Source organism: Nomascus leucogenys, chromosome 22a (assembly GCF_006542625.1).
Source record: "Nomascus leucogenys isolate Asia chromosome 22a, Asia_NLE_v1, whole genome shotgun sequence".
Lineage (NCBI taxonomy): Eukaryota > Metazoa > Chordata > Mammalia > Primates > Hylobatidae > Nomascus > Nomascus leucogenys.
The window spans coordinates 107,539,636-107,565,028 of record NC_044402.1 but is presented as its reverse complement, the minus strand read 5'-3'; positions in this window follow the sequence as shown (position 1 = coordinate 107,565,028).

Sequence of the window (25,393 nt, the reverse complement as noted above, 5' to 3'; positions counted from 1 at the left end):
TGGGGACTGTTACGGGAGAATTATTGTTTTACTTTGAAGGTGTCATGTTTCCTTGCTTTGTCATATTTCTTATCTCTCTACATTGATATCTGCACATCCTGTGGAACAGCCACTTCTTCCAATTTTATGGAGTAGCTTTCAAAGAAAAAGACTTTTTCCTGTGCGTGTATTGTATCCTGTAGTGTTGGTTGGATAGTGTACTTTGCCTTTGGTTGTGGATGGCACAGTAGTGTAGTCTCCACAGGATTTCTTTGGTTTTAATCAATGTCAGCATGTCTGTGAGTACCTCAGTGGCCTAGGCTGTGGTAGAGGCTGTGGCATGGCTTTGCTGGAGAAGGGGATGCCAAATGGGTTGGTCCTTTGGCCCCAGGGGGCCACACTCAGGTGCACAGCAGCTCTGCCACTGGAGAGGGCCACTCCTCAGGCCCCTGGAGGACACATGTGGATGCTCAGTGGTTCTGCTGCTGAAGGGGATAAGATTGTTAGCAGCAGCAGTAGGTCCCAGACAGGCCAGTCCTCAAGTCCTTAGGGGGCACATGAAGACCTATGAGAGGTCTGCTTTGGAGGAGGCAGGACTGCCAGCAGTGGCAGCAGGCCCTGTTCTTGCTAGTCATTGGGTCCCTGGGGGGAGCACTAGCTCCACAACTGGGGCACAGGGTCACAGGCAGTGGTGGTATCAGGCCCCAGGTAAGCAGCACTTGAGTTCCGGGGAGCACATGCATTGGCTTCCTCTGTCCTAGAGGCAGCATCCTCACTGTAGTATTGTATGTAGTATGCAATGTGGGAAGTGCCAGAGTCATGGCTGCACTGCTGGATCGAGCTAGCATTGTGACATAGTAGCCCTTTGGATGAATGTAGTGGGATGTGGAGATACAGGACCTATTGGACCCTAGGACATGATGCACTCTTATGTTGGCTTCACTCTTAAAATGATAATGTGCTGCCATTTTGAGGAGAACCTATTATAAAATCCCCTTTTGGAATAATGCAATTGTGGGAACCCAAGACAGCTTTCCATACAAGTCTCAAGGACTGCAAGGGCTGTGGGTCTCTCCTTTAGCTTGGATTGCAGGTTTTCATGTGCGTCCGTGTGAAGAGACCACCAAACAGGCTTTGTGTGAGCAACATGGCTGTTTATTTCACCTGGGTGCATGCAGGCTGAGTCCGAAAAGAAAGTCAGTGAAGGGAGATAGGGGTGGGGCCATTTTATAAGATTTGGGTAGATAAAGGAAAATTACAGTCAAAGGGGCGTTGTTCTCTGGCGGGCAGAGTGGGGGTCACAGGGTGCTCAGTAGGGGAGCTTTTGAGCCAGGATGAGCCAGGAGAAGGAATTTCACAAGACAATGTCATCAGTTAAGGCAGGAACAGGCCATTTTCACTTCTTTTGTGGTGGAATGTCATCAGTGAAGGCAGGAACCAGCCATCTGGATGTGTATGTGCAGGTCACAGGGCATATGATGGCTTAGCTTGGGCTCAGAAGCCTGACATTCCTGTCTTCTTATATTAATAAGAAAAATAAAACAAAATAGTGGTAAAGTGGTGGCACGGTGAAAATTTTTGGGGGTGGTACGGAGAGATAATGGGCGATGTCTCTCAGGGCTGCTTCGAGCGGGATTGGGGCAGTGTGGGAACCTAGAGTGGGAGAGATTAAGCTGAAGGAAGATTTTGTGGTAAGGGGTGATATTGTGGGGTTGTTAGAAGAAACATTTGTCATTTAGAATTACTGGTGATGGCCTGGATACAGTTTTGTATGAATTGAAAAACTAAACGGAATAAGAGAAGGAGAAAAACAGGTATTAAGGGAGTAAGAATTGGGAGGACCTAGGACATCTAATTAGAGAGTGCTTAAGGAGGTTCAGCATAGCCTTGCCAGTAAAGATTATTTATTTACTTTGAGAGTTAAGAGTGGCAGTTTGGGGATAGCACCAGGAGATATCAGCTGCGATGGCTTGGAGAAACAGTGTAAACTGGCAGTGTAAACAAGAGCAGGGCATGTATGAGTAGTTGAGAACAGTGAATAGGAGTATGACTAGACAGAAGATAGTAGGGATGACAAGTTTTTGGGGGCACAGTCTAAGTTGGTCTCGTGTCTGGAATGAGACTGGGGCCTAATAAAAAGGAGGGTCTATACAGGAGCTTAAATGGGCTGTACCTTGTAGCATTCCAAGGACAGGCCTGAATTCTGAGAAGTGAAAGTGGTAAAAGTATTGTCCAGTCCTTTTTAAGTTGGTGGCTGAGCTTGGTGAGGTGTGTTTTTAAAAGACCATTAGTCTGTCACTGAATACTAAGAGCCTGAAAAAATGCTTGGCTGATTTGCCTAATAAAGGCTGTTCCGTTATCAGACTGTATAGAGGTGGGAAGGCTAAACTGAGGAATTATGTCTGACAGAAGGGAAGAAATGACTGCGGTGGCTTTCTCAGACCCTGTAGGAAAGGCCTCTACCTATCCAGTGAAAGTGTCTACCTAGACTAAGAGGTATTTTAGTTATCTGGCTTGGGGCATGTTGAGTAAAGCTAATTTGCCAGTCCTGGGTGGGGGCAAATCCTCAAGCTTGATGTGTAGGGAAGGGAGGGGGCCTGAATAATCCTTGAGAAGTAGTAGAATAGCAGATGGAACACTGAGAAGTTATTTCCTTGAGGATAGATTTCCAGGATGGAAAGGAAATGAGAGGTTCTAAGAGGCGGGCTAGTGGCTTGTACTATAGCATAGCCTGCCTTTGCTGGTGTGTGGCGATTAGGCCTGGTGGAACTGCCACCAATAAACCAAGTGTGATCAGGGTGAGAAACAGGGAAGAAGGAAATGTGGGGAAATGGGGTGAACGTCAGATGGATCAGAGAGATGCAGTCATGAGGGTCAGGTGTGGTATCTGGAATAATTTGGGAGGCTGGATTGAAGTCTGGGCCAGGAACAATGGTAATTGTGGGAGACTTAACAAAGAGTGAGTACAGCTGAAGGAGCTGGGGGAGCAGAAAGTATATGCATCAGGTGTGAGGAAGAAAATAGATTTTGGAAATTATGAGAGCTGTAGAGAGTGAGTTGAGCATAGTTTGTGATTTTGAGGGCCTCTAAAAGTATTAGGGTGGCAGCAGCCACTGCACGGAGACACAATGGCCAGCTTAAAACAGTAAGGTCAAGTTATTTGGACAAAAAGGCTACAGGATGCGATCCTGGCCCTTGTTTAAGAATTCCGAGTGCACAGCCCTGCACTTCAGCTGTGTGTAATGAAAAGGGTTGGGATGAGTCAGGGAGAGCTAGAGAGGGGGCAGTCTCTAAAGCTGTCTTCAAGGAACAGAAAGAGGAGTGGGGAAAGGATTTAGGATCTATGGGGTCAGCTAGGTTTCCTTTTGTGAGTTTATATTATGGTCTTGTTAGGATGGCAAAACCAGGTATCCAAAGGCTAGGAACCATGCCCAGGAAGGAAAGGAGTTGTTGTTTTGTAGAAGGGGTTGGGGTTTGAGAGATTAGTCCGACACGATCGGCAGGGAGAGCACATGTGTTTTTATGAAGAATTATGCCGAGGTAGGTAACGGATGGAGAAGAAATTTGAGCTTTGGAGGGGGATACCTGATATCCTTTGGAGAATAAATGCTGAAGGAGCAGAAGTGTGTCTTGCTGAGAAGATTCAAAGGAGGGGCTACAAAGAAGAAGGTCATCAGTATATTGAATAAGGTGAGAAGCAGAGGGGTGGAAAGAAAGTAAATAATGAGAAAGAGCTTGGCTGAAGTAATGAGGGCTGTCCCTGAAACTTTGCGGCAGCACAGCCCAGGTAAGCTGCTGGGACTGATGGGTGTTAGGGTCAGTCCAGGTGAAAGCAAAGAGAGGCTGGGACGAGGGGTGCAGGGGAATAGTGAAAAAAGCATCTTTAAGATCAAGAGTGGAATAGTGAGTTGTGGAGGAAGGTATTGAGGACAAAAGAGTGTACGGGTTGGGCACTACAGGGTGGATAGGCAAAACAATTTGGTTGATAAGCCACAGATCCTGAATTAACCTGTAAGCCTTGTCTGGTTTCAGGACAGGTAAAATGGAGGAATGGTAAGGAGAGTTTATAGGCTTTAAAAGGCCATGCTGTAACAGGCTAGTGATAACATGCTTTAATCCTCTCAAAGCATGCTGTGGGATGGGATATTGGCATTGAGCGGGGTAAGAGTGATTAGCTTTTAATGGGATGGTAAGGGGTGCATGATCAATCGCTAAGGAGGGAGTAGGGGTGTCTTATACTTGTGGGTTAAGGTGGGGAGATACAAGGGGAGGATGTGAAGGAGGCTTTGAACTGGGGGAAAAGGTGGCAATGAGGTGCAGCTGTAGCCCAGGAATAGTCAGGCAAGCAGATAATTTAGTTAAAGTATCTCGGCCTAACAAGGGAACTAGGCAGGTGGGGATAACTAAAAAGGAGTACTTAAAAGAGTATTGTCTAAGTTGACACCAGAGTTGGGGAGTTTTAAGAGGTTTAGAAGCCTGGCCATCAACACGCACAACAGTTACGGAAGCAAGGGAAACAGGCCCTTGAAAATAAGGTAATGTGGAGTGAGTAGCCTCCGTATTGATTAAGAAGGGGACGGACTTACCCTCCACTGTGAGAGTTAGAGTGTCTGTGATGCTCCTGTAGGCTTCCGAGGTGATCGGGCAGTGTCGGTCTTCAGCTGCTAAGCCGAGAAGATCTGAGAAGGAGTCAGTCAGAGAGCCTTGGGCCAGAGTTCTGGGGGTTCTGGGAGTGGCTGCCAGGTAAGTTGAACAGTCTGATTTCCAGTGGGGTCCCACACAGATGGGACATGGCTTAGGAGGAATCCTGGGCTGCGGGCATTCCTCTGCCCAGTGGCCAGATTTCCGGCACTTGTAGCAAGCTCCTGGGGGAGGAGGTTCTGGAGGAACCCCTGGCAGCTGTGGTTCAGGCGTTTGGAGTTCTTGTGTGCTGGAGATGTGGCTGGGGTTTGTCTCACAGTGGAGGCAAAGAATTGCAACTCAGAAATATGTTGCTACTCGGCTGCCTCTGCTCTATTATTGTACACCTTGAAGGTGAGGGTAATTAAGTCCTGTTGTGGGGTTTGAGGGCCGGAATTTAATTTTTGGAGTTTTATTTAATGTTGGGAGCAGATTGGGTAATAAAATGTATATTGAGAATAAGATGGCCTTTTGACCTTTTAGGGTCTAGGGCTGTAAAGCGTCTCAGGGTTGCTGCCGAACGAGTCATGAACTGGGCTGGGTTTTTCATATTTGATGAAAGAGCCTAAATGCTCACTGATTTGGGAGAGGTCTGATAAAGAAAAAGGAGCATTAAGCTTGACTATATCTTTAGCTTCAGCCACCTTTTTAAGAGGAAATTGCTGGGCAGGTGGGGGAGGGCTACTCATGGAATGAAACTGTAAACCAGACGGGGTGTGAGGAGGGGAGGTGATAAAAAGGTTATAGGGTGGAGGAGTGGAGGCTGAGGAAGAACTGGGACCTAGCTCGGCCTGGCGAGGAGGGGAGAGGTCAGATGGGTCTGTAGAAAAGGAAGATTAGAAAGACTCAGCGACGCTTGGGGTTGGGACTGAGGGGACAGGTGGGAGGGAAAGGAGGAAGATTTGGGACTAGTTGCATTGGGAACAGAGACTGGGGAGAGACTGATGTGTAAAAGAGTGCCTGACATCAGTCACCTCAGACCATTTGCCTATTTTTCAACAAAAATTATTTAGGTCTTGTAGGATGGAGAAATTGAAAGTGCTGTTTTCTGGCCATTTAGAACAACTGTCGAGTTTGTATTGGGGTCAAGCGGCATTGCAGAAGAAAGTAAGGCATTTAGGTTTTAGGTCAGGAGAGAGTTGAAGAGGTTTTATGTTCTTAAGAACACAGGCTAAGGGAGAAGAAGGAGGAATGGAGGGTGCAAGGTTGCCTATAGTGAAGGAGGCAAGTTTAAAGAAAAGGGAGAGTAGAGACACAGAGGGAAGCGGTTCGGGGGTTCTTACCCTCCAGAAAAGTGGGAAAGGGGTTGGGGCACAGAGATACGAGGTCGGGGGGGTGGAAATAAGGGATCAGGGTGCAGAGATATAAAAGGTTGGGGTGCGGAAAAAAGGGATCGGGGCACAGAGATATAAGAGGTCGCAGTGTGGAAATAAGGGATGGGGCGCAGAGATACGAGGTTGGGGTACTTGTCCCTTCCCCAGAAAAGCGGGACTTGCCACTAAGGATGAAGGAGAAGTGGTTGAGGGGTTCTTGCTTCTCCCCCAGAAAAGCAGAGAAGGAGTAGAGACACAGAGAGAAGCGGTTGGGGTACTTGCCTCTCCCCCAGAAAAGCGGGACTTGCCGCTGAGAGTGAAGGACCAAGGCAGGCATCCCTGTGTGTTCTGACACCTCTGAAACATGGGTGAATAATTGGAGAGGCGTCCCTGCAATGATTAAACCCCAGGGAAGGCTGCCTTCCCAGTCCGAGACCGGCGCCAGAGTTTTGGGCCCATGGATAAAATGTGTCTCCTTTGTCTCTACCAGAAAATGAAAGGAATTGAAATTAAGAGAAGGGAGAGATTGAACAGTAGAAAGGAGAAAGTGGTTGAGGGATAGTGAGAGAAGTTGGAGAAGAGAGAAGAGGCTGCTTACCTGATTTAAAATTGGTGAAATGTTGCTTGGGCTGGTGGGTCTGAGGACCTGAGGTCTTAGGTGGATCTTTTTCATGGAGCAAAGAGCAGGAGGACAGGGGATTGATCTTCCAAGGGAGGTCCCCCTATCCAAGTCATGGCACCAAATTTCATGTGCGTCTGTGTGAAGAGACCACCAAACAGGCTTTGTGTGAGCAACATGGCTGTTTATTTCACCCGGGTGCAGGCGGGCTGAGTCCAAAAAGAGAGTCAGTGAAGGGAGATAGGGGTGGGGCCGTTTTATAAGATTTGGGTAGATAAAGGAAAATTACAGTCAAAGGGGGGTTGTTCTCTGGCAGGCAGAGTGAGTGTCACAGGGTGCTCAGTAGGGGAGCTTTTGAGCCAGGATGAGCCAGGAGAAGGAATTTCACAAGACAATGTCATCAGTTAAGGCAGGAACAGGCCATTTTCACTTCTTTTGTGGTGGAATGTCATCAGTGAAGGCAGGAACCGGCCATCTGGATGTGTACGTGCAGGTCACAGGGCATATGATGGCTTAGCTTGGGCTCAGAGGCCTGACACAGGTAACTGTGGTGGAAATGTGGATGGCAGGGATCTTCCACTTACCTTTTCCCTCACAGTGTGAGTCTCTCTTGGCTCTGAGTCAATCTGAGCTGGTGCTTTGCTTTCCTCTCTATGCTGCCATCCTGAGTCTCTGTGCCTCACAGGGTCTTCATCACTTTTTTGCTGAATTCCAGTGTTCTCCCCCAGACACTCTATTGAACATGTGATTGCCTGTTTGTTGTTCTAATTGTTCTTCCTGGAGGAGGTGAGTGCTGAGTGCTTCTAGCCAGCCATCTTGATGACATCTCTTCTCAATTAAATTATTATTCAATTTTGATATTAAGGATATACTGGCCTCACAAAATGAATTGGGCAGTGTAATGGGTTGAATTATGTCTCTCCAAAATTCATGTTACCTTCTTAACCCTCAGTACCTCAGAATGTTACCTTATTTGGAGGTAAGATATTTACAGAGATAATTGAGATAAAGTGAGGACCCTAATCCAGTATGACTGGTGTTCTTATAAAAAGGGGAAATTTAGACTTGAAGAGAGAGAGAACACCATGTGAACATAAAGATGGTCATCTACAAGCAGAGAGACAGACCTGGAACAGATCCTTCCTCACAGTCTTCAGAAAGAACCAATCCTGCCAACGCCTTGTTTTTGGACTTCTAGCCTCCAGAACTGTGAGACAATAAATTTCTCTTCTTGAGCCACCTGATGTGTGGTACTTTGTTAGAGCAGCCCTAAGAAATGCATGCCATTGGCTTTCCATTTTTCTGTTTTTGAGCTCAATGTATATATAATAGAAATTATTCAAAAGCAAGCATTTAATATATTATCAGCATATATTTTCTTTCTTGTATAATTTTTTGTTTTTGTTGGCATTCATAATTTTTTTTGCTTTTCTACTTGCTTAGTTTTGTAGACACCAAATACCAATTTATCCCTAAAGTTTCTGTCACCAGCATGTCTCTTCACAATACATTTAAATATCAAATATTCTAAGACTTTATTGTCTTGAAAGCATTTCTCTCAGAGCCTCTGACCTTTTCCTCTAACATGGACTGGTTGCTCCCTAGGTCTGCCGCATGACAATCATTCTAGGATCTCTTCCCTCCATTAACTAAAGAATTTCCTTGGCCTCTCTCCCATGATGGAATCCCTGTTTCCTGAATCACACATCTTTTTCTTTCTTAGTTGACTGTTTTCTGTGGAACACATACGGCAGTAGCACAGAACAAAGGGTACAAAGGATATATATTTTTGATTCAATTATGGGAAATTCATCACCGTTACATTTAAAAATACTTTCTTCTCTTCATCTGGAAACTGATTTCTCTCCTTTTTCGACTCATAATTGATGGAGTCTGTTACTTCTATTTCTATCTTCTATATTACTTAATTTTTACCTTTTTTCTTCCAACTCTTACCCTTTCTAGTTCCTGTTCGGGGACCCCTTGTATATAATGTTCTAGCTTACTAATTTTTACTTTAGCTATGTTCATTCACTTGCTATTTAATCTACCCATTGGGTTCCTGAGATTTTGAACTATAACATGTATCTAACTTTGGATGTTTTGTTTCCCAGTCCCAATAATCTACTGAGCTCCATTATTGCCCTTAGGTAAGGCCACCTCAGACTGGCACTGGCCTGCCTTGAGGCAGCAGTAGATGGACAGAAATATTCCCCCAAGATAATGTGAAAGAAAGAAAGCCATCCTTGAGTTCTTCCCTTTTCTTTGGTTTCAGACCTTCTTCCTTCCAAGGCTGTTCTTCTTACTACTTTTGGTCTCCCCAAGGGCTACTTGCAGTTAACAGTAAATTATTAAGGCTCTGTATTCCTTCCACCTTCTGACCTCTCCTGTAGCATCTCCAAGGTTAAGTTGTAGTAGAGTGGGGGTAGCCGATAATCTGTGTTAACTCACTATCTTGCCCAGACTGTCAAGCCCAGATGACCATTTCTTACTTTAATTCCAGGACCCTTATTAAGTAATTTAATCTCATTAAGTGTTTTTCTTCCCCGTGTGTAAATTGAGAGTAATAATACTTGTTCTCAAGTTTAAAGGAACCTTGGGAAAACTAGAATCGTAAGATTGAGAATTATGAAATTTCTTCACTATATTTAGAAGTGGTTCTAATTATAAAAATTTCAAGAAGCTATAGTCTTGATGCCAAAACATTGGAGAAACAGGCTCTATTCTGGCTCTTCGTCTCACTTTCATATCAGGAGAGGAGATCCTGACCTAGGAGATGTGCCGTAGGAGATATATCAGTTATGGCCTAGGCTTCAGGGACAGATGGACCTAGGTTTGATTCACGGATCTGCCATTTACTACTACAGCAGTCACCTTTGTATCTCCAGGGCCTAGCACAGTTCCTGACACATGGTAAATCTCCAATAAGTGTATATTAAACAAAAAAGATTATTTAGCATCTTCAAACCTCAGTTTTCTTCTCTTAAAAATGGTAATAATAAATTCCTACATAATGCTTGGCAAAGAGTATGTGTTCAATAAATATTAATTCTCTTTCTTGTCTTTACCTTCATGTGGTTTCAACCATAATGTTACTTAAGTAGCTCATGTGAGCAGCCAAAGGAACTTGTGCTAACTTGCTGTTATTACTTCAATGCTCAGAACAGAAGAGGGAGGACGATCATCTCCATCTGTTATACTCATATAATAATTTCCTGAAGAGTAAATTATGAATGAACCCAAATTACAAAATGCAACTCAGAGTCTGCATCAGGTTAGAAGATACATTAAAGCTAATGAAATACCTAATTTGAAAGCAGATTTTGGAATCTGAAAAGCTAAGGAATTGGCATGATCTGAAACAGAATTCAAAATTTATTTAATTCACGATTTCCCAATGTTGCCTTTTGAAGGGATGCTGATAAAAAATGTCAGATGGAGGCTGGGTTCAGTGTCTCACACCTGTGATCCCAGCTTTTTGGGAGGCTGAGGTGGGTGGATCACCTGAGGTCAGGAGTTCAAGACTAGCCTGGCCAACATGGTGAAACCCCGTCTGTACTAAAAATACGAAAATTAGCTGGGCATGGTGGTGGGCGCCTATAGTCCCGGCTACTCAGGGACTACAGGAGAATCCTGCTTGAACCCAGGAGGCGGAGGTTGCAGTGAGCCAAGATTGCGCCACTGCATTCCTGCCTGGGCGCGACAGAGCAGGTGAGACTCAGTCTCCAAAAAAAAAAAAAGTCAGATGGAAATCTGACCTAGTCTTATTTTTCAGTTAACTGATTTATATTGTTTATTTTTTGTATCAGAATTGGCTTGGATACCAAGACTTTCCATTCAGGGTACAGAATTCAAAAAGGCAAATACTAGAGAAGCTTAAGTTTTGACTTCTTCTTCAAGAGACTTGGTAGTTAGTTGGGAGATTTCATTATAATATTCCTTTTTCCTCCTGCAGATACTTTTAAAACAATACAAAGGAGAAATAAGATCAAAGCCTGAGCTGTTTAAGACAAGTCATCTACATCCCTGGTCCAGTTAGGCTTTGATTTTCACATCATTGCTTCCAGCTAATTGTAGTATTTTCAGAAAGACAGTGTAGCAGCATACTTGTTTGCAAGCAAAAGGAATGGATTATGGTTAACTTACATGAAATGAGAATTTATAAAGGACGGAGAGAAGTATGATTTAGGAGGACTCACAGAATTAAAGCGAAAACTGAGGAATAGGACTGACTGAGGAAAATAAAGGAAGCAAATTGTTTTAGAATTCCCAGTTTTGGCCAGGTGTGGTGGCTCAAGCCTGTACTCCCAGCACTTTGGGAAGCTGAGGCTAGTGAATCACCTGAGATGGGGAGTTCGAGACCAGAATGACCAACAGGGAGAAACCCCGCCTCTACTAAAAATACAAAAAATTAGCCGGGCGTGGTGGCGCATGCCTGTAATCACAGCTACCTGGGAGGCTGAGGCGGGAGAATCGCTTGAACCCAGGAGGCAGAGTTTGTGGTGAGCCGAAATCGCGCCATTGCACTCCTGCCTGGGCAACAAGAGCAAAACTTTGTCTCAAAAAAAAAAAAAAAGAATTCCCAGTTTCAAGATTTACCTAACTATCTTACCAGGCTCTGGTGCTAAGATGGGCAAGTGCCACTCTCAACATATATAGGACGGAGGCTCCTTTGACACAGTGAGGTTTATAAAACTCCCTTTGCAAAAATTATAACTGAGAAAATTATGACAGTGAAAGACATCTGACATAACTGACTCCACCTTGCTTCTAACCTCCAAGTTGTCCTTGTTCATTCCTGGGCATAGGCTGAACTAACTTTGGGAGGAAATTAGTTTATAGTTTAACTTTGAAACAAAGACAATAACAGCCCTTTCCCAAAACAAAGCCCCTTCCTGCCTGGGGACTAGACTGCCTTTACAGGACTAACAAGTTAGCTACAAGATTAGAAAATATGGTTTAGGAGTCATGCAGCTGGAGGCTGCAAAATTCTGAACCTCCCCAGATTGCTCCTGGGGATAACATCACTATAGTAAAATCTAAGATCAGTGCTTGAGATATTTTGCAGATCCTGTACTCCATGGTTCAGCTGGTACCATGCAGAACAATAAACTAGCTCATCTGGTCTTGTGACCCCTACCCAGGAAATGACTCAGTGCAAAAGACAGCTTCCACTCCCTATAATTTCATCTCTGACCCAATTAATCCGTACTCCCCATTTTCCAACCCCTTATGCACCAAATTATCCTTAAAACCCTGATCCCCGAGTTTTGGGGGAGATTAATTTGAGCAATAATAAAACTCTGGTCTCCCCTACAGCTGGCTCTGTATGAGTTGCAGTTCTCTACTTAAATTCCCCTGTCTTGATAAATTGGCTCTGCCTAGGCAGGGGGCAAGGAGAGCCTGTTGGGTGTTACACTTCCACCACTTATCAAGGGGTTGGGGAGGAGCCTTCATTTATAATCCTACTCAGACTACACACCTTGTGGAAGATACATGTCCCCTAAAGGGAATTAGGTTTCTGTTACTGAAAGAAGGGAGGATGGATTCTGTATAATAATAGTAAAAGAACAATTATCCACTATACATCATTCCCAAATGCATTTTAAAGCATGAGTATTTTATTTTACTTATTTTTATTTATTTTTGAGACAGAGTCTCATTCTGTTGCCTAGGCTGGAGGGCAGTGGTGCGATCTCAGCTCACTGCAATCTCTGCCTCCCAGGTTTGAGGAATTCTTTTGCCTCAACCTCCTGAGTAGTTGGGATTACAGGTGCCTGCCATGACACCCAGCTAATTTTTGTATTTTTAGTAGAGACGAGCTTTCATCATATTGGCTAGGCTGGTCTCAAATTCCTGACCTTAAGTGATCCAGTAGCCTTGGCCTCCCAAAGTGCTGGGATTACAGGCATGAGCTACTGCACCTGGCCAAAGCAAGGGTATTTTAAATCAAAAAGCCTCTTAATGAGCTCATGACTAAGTTTAAAAGTCAAATGTCAACAAGTCATGACTTAAAATTAGTGTTCTCTTATTCGAATTATTGGGACTAATTTGAAGAAATGCATAGCTTTTGTAGATTAGATTACACATAGGAGTGATGGCCAGGCATGGTGGCTCACGCCTGTAATCCCAGCACTTTGGGAGGCCGAGGTGGGCAGATTACCTGAGGTCAAGAGTTTGAGACCAGCCTGGCCAACATGGTGAAACCCCGTCTCTACTAAAAATACAAAAATTAGCCGGGCGTGGTGGCACATGCTTATAATCCCAGCTACTCAGGAGGCTGAGGCAGGAGAATCACTTGAGCCCAGGAGGCAGAGGTTGCAGTGAGCCAAGATCGTGCCACTGCACTCCAGCCTGGCTGACAGAGTGAGACTCTGTCTCAAAAAAAATTAAAAAAAAAAAAAAAATAGGAGTGATTTCTCTGAAGAACAGTATCAGGTAGAGAGAAAAGATAGTAGTTGTAATGGTGAACAAGTTGACCTTCTGGGCTTCCCTACTAACCTATTTTATAATCAACGCTGAGTAATTCAATTTACCGGCTTGCAAATCATTAAAAAATAAATAAATAAAGGGGCTTGCGAAAAATCTGCCTGGCCGGCAAAATGTGCTTGGCTGTCATCCACATTTGCCAATATTCCCCTTGATCCCTATGGCTTCATGGACAAAGTTAGAACATACACATTTTTAGATATGTAGCAAGCATACCCAAACATCTCTCCAACATGTCTTCCTGAGACCTAGGTCCCCAACCAACACACACACAAAACAAACAGAAACGTCGAGGTGTAGGGAGAAGGTGATTGCTTTCTCATGAGTCTTGACATATTTTTGTTCCACCCGCAGCAGGTGGCAGGAGGTGATTTTTGCAAATAAATTAACCTTTGTGCTCTTCAGGGTCAATAATACTTTCTCATTTTACTGGGGAATTTGAATTATTGACTAGCTTGTGACTTTATTCCCTAGAAGGTGAATTAGAGGGATTAATGTTTTGGAGTTGTGTTTAAGAAAAAAAAACCACAATAATTCACTTATATCTTTATACCAAATAGTATTTTGCTAGTATTATTTTGTTAGTCCTGGCAGCTTTTTGCAGAATGAGATAGTGATCAAAATTTCTACTAATATCACTGTCTAGTGAGGCCCAGGGAAGATAAGTGGCTTTCAACATCACAGAGCAAACTGGTTTCAACCCATTCATAGAATCTTCTAGCACAAGCTGGCCCAGGATAGGATATATCAAGTGTCCTCTGGTTCAGTATCTACTTTCTCATGAGAGCTAATTGCTAAGACCATGGGTGCCAATCTTAGCTTCCAAATCCAGTGCCCACCAACTTTTTAGGCCTATTTTAACTAATTGTTCCTTTAAAATCAAACTCTGAAAAGGAGATAATACATGATCAGATATTTCAGTACTTTTTTGAGAGCTTTGAAACCTATTTAAATCAAGAAAAAAATATTTGGGAAGGCCATATTTGAATTCTTCATTAAAACAAACAGCAGCAACAACAAAATACCTCTGCAAGTTGAAAAAATCCTGGTGACGCAGAATAAAAAGTGGGAGGCTTGGAATTCTAAATGAAAAATTCCAGCTCTGTCTCTTGCTAGTTGTGGACAAATCACATATTTCCTCTTAAAGCTTCACTTTTCTCATGTATAAACTGAGGAAAATATATATTGCAGGTTTTGCAGTGAAAATTAAATAATATTAATGTATGCAAAGGACTGGCGAACTTTCCTGTATACAATTTGAATTCAATAAACAACAGCTATTAGAAAAGAGAATACAAACCTTGCTTACAGACTAAAATGACCTGGGACTGAGTATCTGTTTGCTCTTTTACAGGAAGTAGATCTCCAAGTTCTTTTTCTTTTTGTGAAGAGGAAATGGGTTCAAAATAAATCTCTGGTTCTTCCTACACTCTAAGAAAACCCCCCAGGAAAGAGGTTTTTTTCTCCTTCTTTCCAAGGTCAGATTATTTTCCTTTTCCTCCCCAAACCCCTCCCCCTATACCTACTTCTCTTTTATATATAAAAAATTTTGTTACTTTATAACTTTTCTCTATAGTATGTGTGTTATGCCTTCTTTCCTCCCATGAAAGAAAGATAGTTGATTTGATGATGGTTTTCATTCACTGAAGAAAGTGCTAAGTCAAACAGCTAGAGGGTCTGAAAAGGTGACACTCCTCCTATCAGAATAGACAATGGCTAATAACCATCACTCTAACTTTAGGTATAGATTATTATTATTATTGAGCGTATTGCACCTTGGCTGTTTGCCCAGCATGTCCTTGCTAAGTCAGGGTCACAAAAAAGAGTAATTCTCTGCCACAGCTCAATAAGACATGAGATCTGCATGATTAAAATGACCTTAGCATTTGGAATCCTGAAATAATGGCACTCCAAATTAAATTAAAAATGGGTTAGATTGCTTTCAGTGAATAATTGCCATTACCACACACCATTCTTCTTGCTCCCCTCCAAAGTCTTTATTGATTTCATTGTTGCTCAGATGCTGAAGATATCTGTCCTATTGTTTGGAGGAATTTAAGATCCTTAGGAGGACTTAGCAAATTAATGGAGGGAGGCTGAAGGAACAAAGAAAATGAGGTGGTACACACACACACACACACACACACACACACACACACACACACACACAGAAGAGAGGTTGTTGTAGTGGTAGACACTTTCTTTGATAAAGCCAGAGCAGAATTCTTTGTTCAACCATCCCTTTCTGGGTGAATGTGCTTAGTCAAGACATCAGGTCACAGGCCCTTGGACAGTTTCCAGTCATTTGCCCATCAGTGACTGCAGTGCCCACACAGACCACTTTCATAATTAAATTCCAAAAATTCCTGTTCTGAATCACCCAATAATTGACTACATTTGTATTTGGAAGTCTTTGCTGATGAGAATAAAGCAGCATGCAATAATGCTTTCAGTTTCACCATGGTTTTATTACCTTATTGGACCACTAGGGACCTACTACATTCCCGGGGGGGCGGGGGGGGGACACTTCTCTATTTAATTAACCTGCAGACATTTAGCCTAAACAGCAATAAATAATAGACAAATACTCCCCTTGCCCCTATTTGTCTCTTATGGAGAATTACTACTACTAATAACAAAATAATTGAAATCCAAAATAAAACCACACAGCCAGGGAGGTGGGTAGATGATGGGGAGGGTAGAGAGAGAAGCTTCAGATGGCTAACTGGGGACAAGTATATACTAGATATAGTGAAATAGTGTTTTCTTTTGCTTTAAGCTACTAGCTTGGAGGCACAGAAGAGAGGGTATTAGCTACTTTCATAGGGAGGATTTCAGGAGTTCCAGGAAGGGACCCTGCCAGGCACAGCCTCCTTCTAACCAGTACACTGAGCCTAACCAGAAACAAAGCCATTCTTTCTATTGTTGCATAGAAGGCCTGGAATGTGAAGTCCCCCCAGGCACATGAAGGAGGGGATGATGTAAACTTAACCATGAGAGGCAAAGGACTGATGTCACATCCTCTCCTGAGAGCTGATTTTTGATGATGAAAAGAGGAAAGAAAGTCTTGGACTTTGAAGAGGCATGGGGAAGAAAATGGTCTAGCATTTTTTCATACTTTACAATTTCACCTAATACTGTTTTGCTTGTAAAACATCAACCCTTCATCCTTGGAAAGGAAGGCTACAAATACATGGATATGTATTAAGCATTTATTGTATGCTAGGTTCTTTCCCACACAGTATCTCAGAACACTGCTGCAAGATAGGATTCCTAATCCCCTTTTGCTGAAGAAGAAATTGAGGCCAGGATGCATAAATTAACTTATCCAAGATCAACTGGCCTCTAAATGGCAGAACAAGGATTGGAATCAAGGTCAGCCTGATTCCAAAACTCAGATGCTTTGTACTCCTACCATGATAGCTCATAATAGAGCCTGATCTAAACTTTGGAGATGATTATTTTCAAAATGCAAACCAAGTCAAACATTTGTCATTGGCCTTGGAATATTTTGGTGAAAGGAGTCAGAAGGATTAAATTCATTTTTATACATGAGACTGAAAAACGATATGCAGGGACAAACCCAAGTTTCTACTGCAAAGCAGAAAGTATTACTTTTAATGGCGAAAACTGCAATTACTTTTGTAGCAACCTAATGAGGATTTAGTGGATCTGGATATTATGACCAGCTGCCTATTTGACCTCTTCTTTTGGGTTTCCCTTAGGCACTTGAACTCATTCTGTACACAACTGAACTCATCGTCTTTTATCAGCCCATTACCCGTTCGCCTTTCCTGTTCTAACTTATTTCCTGTTGTATTTTTTTTTTCCTTATTTAATGGGTACTGACATTCATTTTTAGTTACTCAAGACAGGAACCTAGAAGTACTTCTACTTTTCTCCCTCTACTGTACTGCCCTACTCTGCCCACCATAGCTAATCAGTCCTATTGTATATACCATCAAACTTTGTCGCACTTTTCCTCTTCTCCATTACCAATGTCAACTCCTTGGTTGATATCCTGGTCATTTCTTCACTGTATTCGTGCTATAATAAACTAAACTGAACTGGCCACGGCATTTCACCCTCCCATGCTTCCCTATTCATATTGAAATTGATGACAGGTTGGTTTTCTCTAAAACTTAAAAGGGATGAATGAATGAATGACAAAACAAAAATGAGCAATTTAGAATGAAATCTACTCTCAAGTACAAATAGTATAATAGCAACAGATCAGCTAGAAAAAAATACAAGCTGTGTATGCTCCTTTAAATTAAGGTAAAATATACACACAGATGTAAATCTTAACCATAAATTTCAGTGAATTTTGTGAAAATATACACCGAGGTAAATAATACTCCAATCAAGATATAGAATATTTCCATTATACTGGAAATTTCCTTATGCCTTTCCCTAATGACTAATGATTTTGAGCACTTTTCCACATGTGTATTGGCTATTTATATATCTGCTTTTGTGAATTATCTGCTCATGTTTTTCACCTATTTTTAAATTTGGTTATCTTTGACTTGTGGATTTATAGAAATTTTGTTGTTGTTGTTGTTTATAAATTATGGATGATAATTTTTCAGATACAATTAATGTGATTATATTTTCCCAGACTTGCCTTTTCACTTACTTGTGTTTTTTGAGGAGAAAAATTTGAATTTTGATGGCTACCATATTGCCAATTATTTTCTTTTATGATCAGTGCTTTTGAGTCTTGTCTAAATTTTTGCCAACACCTGGATTCAGTGTTTCTCTTCTATTTTCTTCTAGAAAACCATGTAATTTAGGCCCTTTTGTTTAGGTCTACAGGCCATTTTAACTTAATTTTGCGGAGGGTGAGAGGTAAGGGTCACAGTTTATTTTTCTTTGCTATATATAGCCGGCACCATTTGTTGAAAAGATTTTCTTTCCCTGTTGAATTGCCTTGGTGCCTTTGCTGAAAATCAGTTGATTTTATATGTGTCTATTTCTAAATTCTGCTCTGCTCTAGTGACCTATTTGTCTATCCTGATACCAATTCCGTACTGTTGATTATTATACCTTCATAGTGAGTTTGGAAAACAATACACCTATTCCAACTTTTCCAAAATTATTTTGGCTATTTTAAGTTTTAAAACATTTTTCAAATAATTAAAAAAAGAGAAATCAGTTGAGATTTTAATTGATATTGTGTAGAATCTTTAAATTTGTTTGGGGAGAATTGACATCTTAACAACAGAGATCTTTCCAATCCATGAACATGGTGTATTTCTTCATTTTCAAAAGGTTTTATTAATTTTCTTATAGGAAGAAGTCTTGCAGATCTTTAATTAGATTTATTATTACATTTTTAAATGCAATTTAAAATATTTATTTAAAAATTTTTACTTTTAGTTGTTGCTAGTATATGGAAATATATCTAGAATATTATACATCATCATGTGAATATGTGAATATATGTAGTTTTGCTTTTCTTTCTTTCTAGTCACTATGCCCTTTATTTCTTTTTCTTGCCTTAAGACTTCTAGTTTAATTTGAACTCATCCTTTTTTATGGCTGCATAGTATTCCATGGTGTATATGTGCCACATTTTCTTAATCCAGTCTATCGTTGTTGGACATTTGGGTTGGTTCCAACTCTTTGCTATTGTGAATAGTGCCACAATAAACATACGTGTGCATGTGTCTTTATAGCAGCATGATTTATAGTCCTTTGGGTAGATACCCAGTAATGGGATGGCTGGGTCAAATGGTATTTCTAGTTCTAGATCCCTGAGGAATTGCCACATTGACTTCCACAATGGTTGAACTAGTTTACAGTCCCACCAACAGTGTAAAAGTGTTCCTATTTCTCCACATCCTCTCCAGCACCTGTTGTTTCCTGATTTTTTAATGATGGCCATTCTAACTGGTGTGAGATGGTATCTCACTGTGGTTTTGATTTGCATTTCTCTGATGGCCAGTGATGATGAGCATTTTTTCATGTGTTTTTTGGCTGCATAAATGTCTTCTTTTGAAAAGTGTCTGTTCATGTCCTTCACCCACTTTTTGATGGGGTTGTTTGTTTTTTTCTTGTAAATATGTTTGAGTTCATTGTAGATTCTGGATATTAGCCCTTTGTCAGATGAGTAGGTTTCAAAAATTTTCTCCCATTTTGTAGGTTGCCTGTTCACTCTGATGGTAGTTTCTTTTGCTGAGCAGAAGCTCTTTGGTTTAATTAGATCCCATTTGTCAATTTTGGCTTTTGTTGCCATTGCTTCCAATGTTAGAGAAAAGGTCCAGCGATTCACCTCTCTGAGTATGATAGTAGCTTTGGCCCTTTTGTAGATGCCATTTATCAGGTTGAAAAAATTTCACTTATGTTTTTAGTTTACTGAAAGCTTTTATCATGAATGAGTGTTCAAATTGTGTCAAATATTTTACTGCCTCTATTAAGACGAGCATATAGTTATTCTCTATTTTCCTGTTAATGTGGTGAATTATGTTGATTGATTCTTAAAAATATTAAACCTGCCTTATAAACCTGCACTAAACCTTACTTGGCCATGATGTATTATTCATTTTAGGTTCCACAGAATTTAATTTGCTCACATTTTATTAAGAAGGTTTGTAACTATATTCATTAGAGATATTAGTCTACAATTCTCTGTACTTGTAATTAATGTTCTGTGACAGGTTTTTGTGTCAGGGATCTGTTGGCATCATAAAATGAGCTGAGAAGTATTTACTCCTATAGACATCTTTATTACTCTCTATTGCCTTAGAAAGATGTCTTTTATACATTTTTCTGTTGCTTTTTTGTGACTCTAAGGTCTAGTGTTTCCCTAACCATCTGGGTAGCTTATTAAAACAAAAATTGATGGGACCTTTAACCAGAGTTCCTAATTTGGTAAGTCCAAGTAGAGGCCAATAATTTTCATTTTGAACAAGTTCTCAGGTGATGCTGACACTTGGTCTGTGAGCCACACTTTGAGAACCACTTTTCTGGGCATTAAAACATGCATTTTTAATTCATCATAATGCACTTAGAGTTGATTTTCTACCAGTTCACACAGAATGTATGAATGTTACAATAATAAAATTTTATTTAATTACTTTTATTGCCGTATATTGTTGTCATATGTGTGTGTATAGATAATGTATCTAAGTAATAAAAAATACAATTTTATTATTTTTCTTTTAAAAAGTGAATTGTTATTCAGCAAAATAAATAGAGAAAAAATACATATTTTACATTTAATCCTATATTTACCATTTTAGATTCTCTTCCTTTCTTCCTAAAGATCCAAATTTCTAATTGATATTATTTTATTCAAATTGAAAAGCTACCTTTAGCATTTCTTGTAGCACCCACGTGCTGGAGTTCTCTCAACTTTCATCTACCTGAAAATGTTTTATTTCACCCTAATTTTTAAAGAACATTTTCACTGCATATATACTTCTGGTGGAGAGTTGTTCTTACTGTTTTTTAGCACTTTAAAGGTGTCATTACATTGTCTTTTTACCTCAATTGTTTCCAGGGATAAATCAGCCATTTTATTCCACTTTATTATTCTCTTGGATGTAAGATGTCTTCTCTTTTCCTCTGGTTCCTTTACATTTTTTTTTATATATTTGGTTTCAGTAGTTTGCTATGATCTATCTATGTGATTTTTTTAAAAAAAGTTTTGCTTGATATATTAGTCAGAGTTCTACAGAGAAACAGAATCAACAAGAGACAGATATAGATGTAGAGATAGAGATAGATAGATATAGATAGATAGACATAGATATATAGATATATTTATTATGAAAATTGGCTCACACAACTATAGAGGCTCAGAAGTCTTATGATCTGCCATCTGCAAGCTAGAGAACCAGGAAGGCTGGTGGTGTAATTCAGTCCAAATCTGAGACCTAAGAACCAGAGGCCAGATGGTGTAATTCCCAGTCCAAGCCCAGAGACATGATATCCAGGAGAGGTGATGTCGAAGGGCAGGAGCAAATGAACATTTCAGCTGAAAAAGAAAACAAATCCTCCCTTCTTCCACCTTTTTTGTTCCATTAAGGCCCTCAATTGGATGATGTCTATCCTCATTGGTAACAATGATCTTCTTTACTCAGTTTATTGATTCAAATGCTAAGCTCTTCCAAAACATTCTCACAAACACACCCAGAAATAATGTTTTACCGGCTATCTGAGCATCCCTTAGCCCTGTTAAGTTTACACGTAAAATTTACCATTATTCTTGAGTTTGTCAAGTTTCTTAGATGTATATATTGATATTTTTCTCCAAATTGAGTAAACTTTTGCCAAAAATTATTCATGTATATCTTCATTTATTTTTCTGCCCAATTCTCTCTCTTCTTTTTTGGATCTCCACTTACACATATGTTATTATATGTTAGACCATGTAATATTGCCCTACAAATTAATAAATCTGTGTTCATCTTTCTCCTCTGCTTTTCAGATTCGATGATTTCTCTTGATCTGGCTTCGTGTTCATTCGCTCTTTCTTCTGTAGTCTCCAACGTGCTGTTAAGTCTATCCAGTGACTTTTTCATTTTAGATATAGCACTTCTCAGTTGCAGAATTGTATTCTTTTTTTTATAGTTTTCATTCCTGGGTTGAGATTTCCTATCTGTTCAATTACAGTGACAATCTTTTCCTTTAAGCCTTTGAACTAATTTACAATAGCTTTTTTTCATGTTCTTTTCTGTCTTGGCTAGGCATATTATTGCTTTTATTCTTTATTATGGGTCACACTTTTCTGCCTCTTCCAATATCTATTAATTTTGTGTTGTATAATGGATCTTGTGGATGATATGTTGTAGGAATCTGAATTGTTTCATCTTCTTTTAAAGAATGTTTAGTTTTGTTCTGGGAAGCAGTTAAATAACTATATAAGTTTTTAGGTTTAATTATTTTTAGGGCAATTCTATGGTGATTTTGACCTTAATCTTGTGCTGTGGTTCTTTTTCTATTAGGTTGGTGCAAAAGGAATTGTGGTTTTTGCCATTACTTTCAACGGCATTACTTTCATTATGTTCTCTTTTTTTTTTTTTTGCCATAACTTTCATTACTTTCTCTTCATTCTCTTCACTCTGGATGTGCTAGGACTCCAGTGTTTCTCAGTACTGCACAACTTCCTATTTCTCCATTCAGCTCTCAGCCCCACAGCAGCTGTTCTCTACTAGACCTTGTTGGGTCTTGCCCTGAAAAAGTCTCAGTGCATTCTTCAGCCACAGACCTATAGTGAATCCTCACACAGACTTCTGAGACATCTGCTTTTGGAGGTCTCTCTTTTCTGGTACCCTGCCCTGCAAATTCCAGTTACTTCTGTAGCCTGGAATCTTATTTTCTGCTTTTTCAACTTAGCAAGATTGCCGCTCCACTTGGGCCCCAGTTTTCTACATTGTGGAAGGGAAGTGCTTCCCCAGCAGAAAGCTATGGAAACCTTGTTTGTTTCCCTTCTCTCAGGAATCATAATCTTTCACTACCTGTTGTTCAATGCTTGAAAACAGATGCCTCATATATTTTGACCATATTTATACTTGTTTGTGGTGGGAAGGAAGATTCATTACTAGTTATTCCTTAATGATTGGAAGCAGAAGTATGAAAATCATTTGTACCTTTAAGATGTTATGACGAACCACAATAGGTTTGAAAAAACAATGCATTAGGAACTGAAGTCTGTCTCACTACCACCCTCATCCCCTCCAATCATCTGAAGATTCTGAGCTCTGATTATTGCTGGGTGTTCCAATGTGGCTAAGACTGTGGGGATAAGACAGACCCCAATGGTATTTTAAATTTTTTGCACAAGTTGCCATCAATTAAAAATTTGAGAAGTTTCACATAAAAATTCAGAGTTTTTACTTTTTTTGTAAAATGAAAAGATAAGATGGCACTCAATGAGCATGGAAATAGTAGTCTGAAGCAGTATAGCAGTTTCCTTCTTTAGACAGGGTGTGTATTTTCTGGTCTGCCCACAGTCCCATGCCAGTTCATTTTACTCAATTATGTTGCCTGTCTGAACCCTGTAGCTATTTGTATGTGTGACCTCAGCATATGGGCAGAAAATTTTACACATACATGGTGTCTTAGTCCATTTTGTGTTGCCATAAAGGAAAACTTGAGGCTGGGTAATTTATAAAGAAAGAGGTTTAGGCCAGGTGCAGTGGCTCACGCCTGTAATCCCAGCACTTTGGGAGGCTGAGGCGGGTAGATCACGAGGTCGGGAGATCGAGACCATCCTGGCTAACACAGTGAAACCCCGTCTCTACTAAAAATGCAAAAAAAAATTAGCTGGGCGTGGTGGCGGGTGCCTATAGTCCCAGCTACTCAGGAGGCTGAGGCAAGAGAATGGCGTGAGCCCAGGAGGCGGAGCTTGCAGTAAGCCAATATCGTGTCACTGCACTCCAGCCTGGGTGACAGAGTGAGACTCCATCTCAAAAAAAAAAAAAAAAAAAAAAAAAAAGAAAGAGGTTTATTTGGCTCACAGTTCTGCAGACTGTAGAAGCAGCATGGTACTGGCATCTGTATCTGCTGTATCTGGTGAGGACTTCAGGCTACTTCCACTCATGGCAGAAGGTGAGGGGAGCCTATGTGTGCAGAAATGACGTTATGGGAGAGGAAGCAAGACAGAGAGAGACAGACAGAGAGGTATCAGACTCTTTTTAAATAACCAGTTCTCAAGGAACAAATATTCATGAGGAATCCACCCCCATGATTCAAACACCTCCCATTAGGCCCCACCTCCAACACTTGGGATCAAATTTCAACATGAGTCTTAGAGGAGACACACATTCAAACCATAGCTGGAAGAATGCTCGCAATGTCCAAAATGATATATTCCATCACTGCCATGTTTCCCATGATAGCTTTATTGCATGAAAGCACTCAGTTTTCCTAAGCTCTTTCTGGGGATGTACTATCTCAGTAAGGAAATGAAATAAAGGAACACGGAGTAGAGCTATGGAATGGAGTTAAATTTGACCAGTGTACCCTGGTCTTCATGGAGGTGGCATTTCATTAGTAAGTGGTCAGAGGCCAGCCATGCTGTCTGCTGCCATTCTGATTCTGAGGTTGAGATGTGTTTATGCTTTTCAGCCAACAAATCTTGCTCTTCTTTAAAACTTTCTCGGGTATTGCTTTCCTGGAAATTCAGTTTGGCTCAGCTCTAAATTGTATACCCATAGTTTTACTTGAAAACTCAAAGAAATGAAAAACCATATGTGTTTTGCTTATTGCTTATGCAATAGGGAAATTGGTCTTGGTGTCTTATAATAAAAACTTTGTTTTTAAAAAATTTATTCTGTATGTTTGCATGTGTGTTTGAAGGGATAATGATAATAATTAACATGTTTTATTATTAGGCACTCTGCTAAGCATTTTATATGAAAGAGTTTTTTTTTTTTATCTTCAACAACAATCCTGTGAAGTAGGAATGAACGTTATTCTCTTTTTACAGATCAGAAAGGGAAGTGCAGAGAAGTTAAATATCTTGCCCGAGATCAAATGGCAAATAAATAGTGAAGCTGGAATTTCAAATATCTGAATTAAAAATACCTGACCCGAGTGCTAACCAGTTTGTGCCCTCTGACACTCTGAGTGTAACAGTCCTGAGCAGCAGTGCCAAAGTCTGCTACAGACTGCACCACTCCCTCTTCCCCAGTACCCCCACCACTATGATAGGCCCTCAGGTTGCACAATCCAGAGGTATCTTTCATACCTGGAGTTGTGCAGCCTGGAGGCCCTGCTCACTCAAGTATTCTTTATGAAAAGGAACCTCTTAAAGTACATGCCTTTTTAGAGTAGGCATCAGCAAAACATGCAGAATGAACCACAAAATGTCACAATGAAATGTGCAAATGACATGGGAAGTGAATATCATCCGCTGTGCCCTTCTCTGTATATTGACCTCACATCTGTTAGGCTCAGAAAGCAGGAAGAACTAGGGCTTGAAAGAAAACCCCATTAGTGTTCTCAGGGCCAAAAAGCCCTGGAAAGGATTGGCTGCAGAGACCAGGTAAACTTCGATGAATGTTGTCTCTTCTCAAGCAAGGTGATAAAACATTAAAGCTGGAAGGGGCCTAGGAAGATATTTTTCTCTAGCTCTCTCATTTTACAGATAGGTAGATTGAAGGCCAAAGATAAGATCTGATTCCCCAGCTACCCAAGTTGGTGATGGCAGAGTCGAGACTTCCAGTCCAGCCCAGGTCTTGCAACTCTCCAATATAGTGCTCCGTACATAGCACTAGGGTGATTTGGCTGGGAAGAACTTAAGGTCTGCTCAGAAGATGACCCCACTCCACCTTCTGGCTGCAGAAGAAGGGAAGAGCAA